The sequence below is a fragment of the Camelina sativa genome, chromosome 14, assembly GCF_000633955.1.
Source record: "Camelina sativa cultivar DH55 chromosome 14, Cs, whole genome shotgun sequence".
NCBI lineage: Eukaryota > Viridiplantae > Streptophyta > Magnoliopsida > Brassicales > Brassicaceae > Camelina > Camelina sativa.
Window position 1 is genome coordinate 25,263,922 of NC_025698.1, and position 6,997 is coordinate 25,270,918.

Below are 6,997 nucleotides of genomic sequence, written 5' to 3' on the forward strand. Positions count from 1 at the left end.
TTCAGGTGAAGTCCCTAACAAGTAGTTGGCACACATCACAGAACAGATCTCAAGGTATGAAAACCTCTTGCTTTAAGAAGTAAAAAATTAATAGAAGAGTGCTCTTAATGGTCTATTGCTTTTCTGGTTCCCTCACTTCCTGTGTTTAACTATGTTTGGAAGTCTGAGATCGTGTGTAAATGGCTGAAATGAAAAAATATGTTGTAAAATCAATGTTGTGAAGTTAAAATAAGATGATTGATTGATGTAACACAAGGCTGATTGTAGATATTGTTAAGGAAGAATGCTTGTATGTTTTCAGCAGGTGTGCACTAATGTGTGTTAAGTTTTTTCAGGTTTAAGCTCATTTGTTTCAGCTCACAAGAATGATCATGATTCTCTAAGTGGTAAAATCCATAGAGCAGCAATAGATCAAGGGTCTGACATTTTGAACGATGGATTGATCATGGAAGTAGGATCAAAGATTTGAGTGTTCATCTAAATATTTGGGTGTACTAGGAGTACTGAATGATTGGAAGTAGTTGTTACTAAAACTCACAACCTGGTTCAAGCTGTGAAAGTTTTTTAGAGGATTGCTGCTAAGTCGTCATGTGTCCGAAGGTGAATCAAACGATTGATATTGGGTCTAGATCGATAAATGACTATAATGACGGTTCCATGATGCAAAGGAATGTAACTACCTGTACCAGAGGCTGATGAGTGTTCCTAGACAGAAGACTGTGCTTGGAAGTTGTTATTTGACTTTCATGTCTATACAACAGGTGGCTGTTCATTTCAGGTCCTTCTTTGATCAAAGTATTTGATGCAAGGGACTGTTACCAGAAGATGGATTGTGCTACGAAGCAAGTGTCTATGTCCCACTAGCTGTTTGACGTGTGCATTATCGTTTGTATCACCGAAAAGACATCTTCTTCAGTTGAGAGAGAATTTGCAGAAGTGTGTTGATACTTCAGTGTCGGGGAGTCAACAAAAGAGTGACAGGAGATCGTCTCACCCTTGATGATCTACAGGTGCATATGATTGTGATAAGACATGTTATCTGCAGTGAAAACAGAGGTGTGTGATACTCTGTTTTAGGTCGTTTACATCCATTGAAGAACGAACGCTTGTGTTTGATTCCAATAATGATGGATGAGGATGTTTAAAGTTGTTGGGCTTCTGAAAATTGTGTCTGAGATTAAGCCTTACATAACCAAAGGTATATGAGTTTTGTGGGCTAATCTGTCAATTGTCAGGGGTTTGATCAAGACAGTGAATGTTCTTGTGAAGAACTGTGCATTTGGAGTCTCACATGTACGATCAACACTTTGTTTGAGTGTGGTGGAGTAAATAGCTAGGCTGGTATTACACATGTGAGACTGATGATAGTTGAGTTAACAGATGATCATATGTTTGAGTTCCCTACAGATGACGAATTGGAGAACTCATATGTGCTTATCTCATCTGATTAGGTAATGGCAACAAGACTCTGTGTAAAATCATTCAAAGAAACTGGTTTAGATGCAAGAATGAATGATATTCACAGTGATGCAGAGCTTTGAAAGTATAGAACATGCTACACAAGGTGCTGTTCTTTCCTGCAAAGCTTGTGTATGGTCACATCCATACTGTGATTCGATCGAAGAGCTACTTGTTGTTCGAATTCTCGACTATCAATGTCCTATTGCCCAACATCTAGTTGTGGTTGCAAGAAGAGTCAAAATGCCTACACACATAAAGCTGTTTCAATAGGCGACAAGATTGATCATCAAAGTGCTTAAGGATGTGAAGCACTGCTAGCAGGTAAGTGATTCCCATAACTCAGTATACTGTTGTGATACATATGTCTGTTTTTGACTTAGTTGATCACTCAAGCTGGGGGAGAATGATTCTGGTTCTGATTTTTGATATAATTCTAATCAACGCCTAATGTTAAGGAGTTCTTTATTTATGGGGGAGAATCCTTGTAGCTACTTGGTTTAGGGAGAGAATCATTTTTTATGGAGGAGACTTAATTGATTAATTGGTTGATCTTAGGTTGCTAATGATTGAGAATATGCCAATTGATTAAGTCGGATTAGAGAGCTATTAAGAACAATTTTTCCGCTGCAGCCCGCTGGGGTTTCTGATTGTTAGGTTCTTAATCATAGTTCTGTTTGAACAAGTTGTTGATTGTTTGCTAGATAATGATTGTTGTTTTGTCTAGTTGTTGCTTGTTCTGTTTTTGGCTTGTGTTTGTTGGAGTCTCTTTTCAGGATGAACCAGAGAGATGCTTGAGTATCAAACTCGGTCAAAAAGGGGGAGATTGTAAATGCAGATTCTGGAACAACTCGCTGTGAGGAACAAGACGTTGTGCCGAATAGAGCGTTGTATCAATCAGGAAGCTGCATCAGATCACAGACGCCCGAGGCCCCGAGTTGCTGACTTGGATGTGTGAGCTGACGTGGCAAGACGTGATTGGATGTGATGATGTGTCGAGGATAGTTGATGACTTGGCATCAAAGATAGAGACGAGATTGTTCTTGGAGATATGAACAATATTCTCCATAGGAAATTAAGGAAAGGATAAACTTGAGTAGCAAGCAGTTTCCTTATCCTTGAAGATATGAAAAATATTCTCTACAACAAATAAGGAAAAGATAAGTTTGAGAGCAAACAGTTTCCTTATCTCGTGATACTTGGAGATTCACCTTCTAGGGTTTCTCAAGTCGTGTATATATATTCTAGGAGTAGGCCACGAGCCAATTTGAGCACTCTAGAATATTGATACAGTTGTAAACTTTGAAGCAAGAAAAATAAGGCTTAGAAGGTGTGTTCCCAGTTCTCTGTGACGTTAATCAGGGAGGTGATTAAGTGCGCAGAGAATTGTTTTTCTTTCTCTTAGATCTACACTGGTGAGAGTTTAGATAGAAAAGAGAGAGGGTTGGTTTTCTTCTCTTATAGATAAAAAGAGAGAGGGTTGGTTTTCTTCTCTTAGATCTACACAGGGTGTTGTGTTAGATAGAAAAGAGAAAGTCTTAGATTCATTCTTAGTCGGGATCAATCCTATTGGGTAGAATAGGTTGAGTAAGGGCCGAGACAAAATTGTATCCTTATAAAAGATAAATTTTGTTAATAAGATTGAATAGAGAAGCGTTGGCTTGGCGCGTTCTAAATGTGAATCAGTGTGTTTTGTTTCTCTATACCTTAACATTCAATTCAGGTAAGATCGTATACTATCCCATGATAGGGTTACATATTACCTCATTTGATCTCCACCTATAGAAATGGATCAAACCAGAGGAATATCTCCAACTGTATCCAACGCTTGTGTCTTCAGAGAAGGTCGAATGTAATTCGGCGCGTACTACCAGAGACGACCTCTCATATGAACTCTGAGGTTGAGGCGACGAGAAGAAGAGCAACTCAGAGCCTCGATTGACAGCGAACAAGAGACGGGGACGAGCCGAGGACCTGGTCAGGAACAACTTGCTGAAATATGGACGGCGAAGCATGGACCTCCATCGCTTTGACACGCAGTGACACCTCGCGATTGATTCTGCTGGCAATCTCGAGGAGATATCTAGAAAGAGATCATAAGGTATACAATCTAGCGATTTTCGTCTATTCATTTCGGATGGAGAAAAAATCTCAGAGTCTCTATATTATATGAAGTTTCGACCTAATTAGATTTATCAGCGCTTACCTAAGGCCCAGGGACAATTTAAAATAAAAATTAAACTACTTTAAAAAATATTTTAAAACAGTAAAGTATTCATTATAGCCTTAATAATATAAAATTAATTAATATATAAGATATATGAAATAAATAAAAATCAATTCAAATTTGTTTTAATGGATATATAAAATATATCTAAAATCAATTTATTTGTAAATACTCTCTAAAAGACAAGATATGCAAGAAATATCTTTAAAAGTATCTTATGTAAATAATATATTTTGTAATCATAAATAAAAATAATATATATTTATGAAAATAAACCATTACATGGATTACATTTGTTATTTAAGAAAAATTATAAAAAATTCATTTTTGAAAAACAAAAAAGAAGTAAAAAAAAATTCAATTTATATTTCCCTAAAATAAGTATTTAAAACTCTAAAATTCAGTAATTACAATTGGTTGACTATATTGTATTACTATATATTTATGTAAAAATTGAATGTTAATAAGTGGTTTTTTAAAAATTTATTTACTATGTATTAATCTTCTATCGCATAAGGAAATAAATTATATGTTAAAAAATGTGAGAAAAGCATAAAAGTTAGTTATGTTTTTACCCAAAAAAAAATTGACGATAAAAATTGTCTAATAGTTAATTATTTAAAAGAGAACAGTTACGGGAAATAAAAAGATTTACGGGTAGAGACGAGATGAAACAGGACGGCACAGGACAAGGCGGGATGGGACGAGATGTTTTTGCCATTCTAAAATAATTATGTGTAGATTATATACTTGCAATAGTCCAAAGTCCAAACTAAAACCAAATTAAAATCTGATATTTGGATTTAACACCTTTAAACATACCACTATCGCTTAAAAACTGCGAAACGATCATTGTATATTTGTTATCGTGCAAAGGATTAACAATGTCTAAACAAAATACTTATCTAAATATGTTTTAATATTTACCATGTAAGTAAACCAAATATACTATTCAACACTATTTAAAATTTCAAAATTATAAAAAACACATAAACCAAAACATTTTCTACATTCGAAATATACATGAATTAATTACAACATGTGTAATTATTTGCAGCCAATAGACAGATTTGGATCATTCATGTTTCTCAACATCCTCTAGAACCCACACACAAATCATTTGCAGCCAATAGACCTCTTACCAAAGCCATTTTTTGTTTTCTGAAACTAAATTGAGTCTTGGTTTTTAACTACTCTTTGGGAGTCCAACATTAATCAAATTCTTGCAGAAATAAATAAGTACTAATAACTCAAGAATCTCTCATGTTATGTATGAATTCATGATATCCAATTTTTCTTAAGAGATTTGTTCAACTTAGAAATTAAATACAACAGTTATTTCTGGTAGCATCTCGGATAAAACATTAGTTTGTTCCTAGCTAGGCACCGTGTAACAAAACAAGAACATATATATAACTCGGAAAAACAAAATAAAAAGCCAACAAAGTGATACACGAAACCTGTAAATTAAAGTGTCACACTCCCAGGTTTTGACACCTGCAAATTCATCACCAGACGGAGAGCTTCAAATTTGTTAATGCATGCTCTCAAAGGAACCACGATGTTTTGCCGGTGAGAAACAATCATCACTTCAGGATCTTCTCTATATGATGTTGATATGCTGCTCGTGGGTTAACACTTCTGTTCTGGTGGGCTTATAGACGTTGCGGATTCTCTACAATGGTTTAAACTTTTTGGGCTTTCCAACCCCAAACCAACTTCCCTATTAGTATTAGTATGATATTGTCCGCTTTGGGTCTAGGTGGCAAAGCCCGCACGGATTTCTTATTGGGCTTCTTTCCAAAAGGCCTCATACTAATTGGAATTGGTCTTGACTTATATATTAGAACATTATTTTCTAATCTTCAGATGTGGGACATTGTTTGTATTCCAACAAACCTCCCCTCAAACTATGTACCACGATACTTTGGTCTCTCCTTCAGCGAAACCCAGGTACCTAGGCTCCGGTACCCCTTTATTCCTGAAGTATTCTTGAGGCACCCTTAATCATGTCATCCTTTTGAGACCCACACCAAACACAGAGCCCACACCCACTCCCCTAGGTCCACTTTTCGACCTAGGCTCTGATACCAATTGTTAGGCTTTCCAAGCCCAAGCCAACTCCCCTATTAGTATGATATTGTCCGCTTTGGGCTCAAGTGGCAAAGCCCTCACGGATTTCTTATTGGGCTCCTTCCCAAAAGGCCTCATACTAATTGGAGTTGGTCTTGACTTATATATTAGAACATTATTTTCTAATCTTCAGATGTGGGACATTGTTTGTATCCCAACAAAACTCTATTCAGATTCTCCATCGCTTCATGGTTACAATGGATTCCAACATGTTGGAGAGTGTTCCTTTCACGATTGAAGTAGAGAACATAAAACCGTTTAGATGTAAGTTTCTCACTACAAGAAAATAATTTTATTGAGACGTATTTTTGAGACAAAAAAATTTCATCACAAATTTGTGACACTTTAAATACGATATTATGACTAAATTTATTTGTCACAAATTCATAGTATTTTCGTCACTATATTATGACAGAAAAAATCAGTAACAAAAGTTTGTCAAAATTAGTGACGAATATGCTACGTTCTTATGACTACATTGTGACCAATATGTTGTTGCAAATTAGTTATGAACTTATAACAGATATGGAAGCCACAATTTGTGACATTAAAATGAGTAAACATTAGTCATAAAATAGTATAAATTGTTATGTCTTTTATACAAAGCCCATTAAGCCAAGTCTCTAACCCTCATTTAACAAGCCTTATTTAAGAAATGATTAGGTTTTATTATTTTTAATCTCTTGCCTCCTAAACCTAGAGAGAGAGTAAACCATTTGAGAGAAAGAGAACAAGGAGCCACAGTTGAGACTAAGGACAGATCTTACATGTCCTTAGTAGTGAATGGATTTTGTAATCTTTTTTGTAGATTAAAAGTTATACATGTTTTCTCAAACTTATTTTGCGCAGATCCGTGAATTAACATCAGTAATCTTGTGGAATAGTCTCCACTGCTACAAATTGAACCAGAAGCTCACCTACCCGCCGTTGGAAAGATCTGAGTCTTACCTTTCCAGAGAGCCTGAGATCGTTTCCATAGGAGTTATAATATGAAAGTTATGGTCAAATATGTGCATCTGGTCGAATTTGTGATTTATTTTCTTTGTAAGAATAAAGATAGTTTATAATGTATATCTAATGTTTATGATTATAAAAATTTTGTATGATTATAAATTTTAAAAAGAATATTGTTTTGAGATTACTTTTTGAGTTATAAATTTTATCATATGTAATGAATTT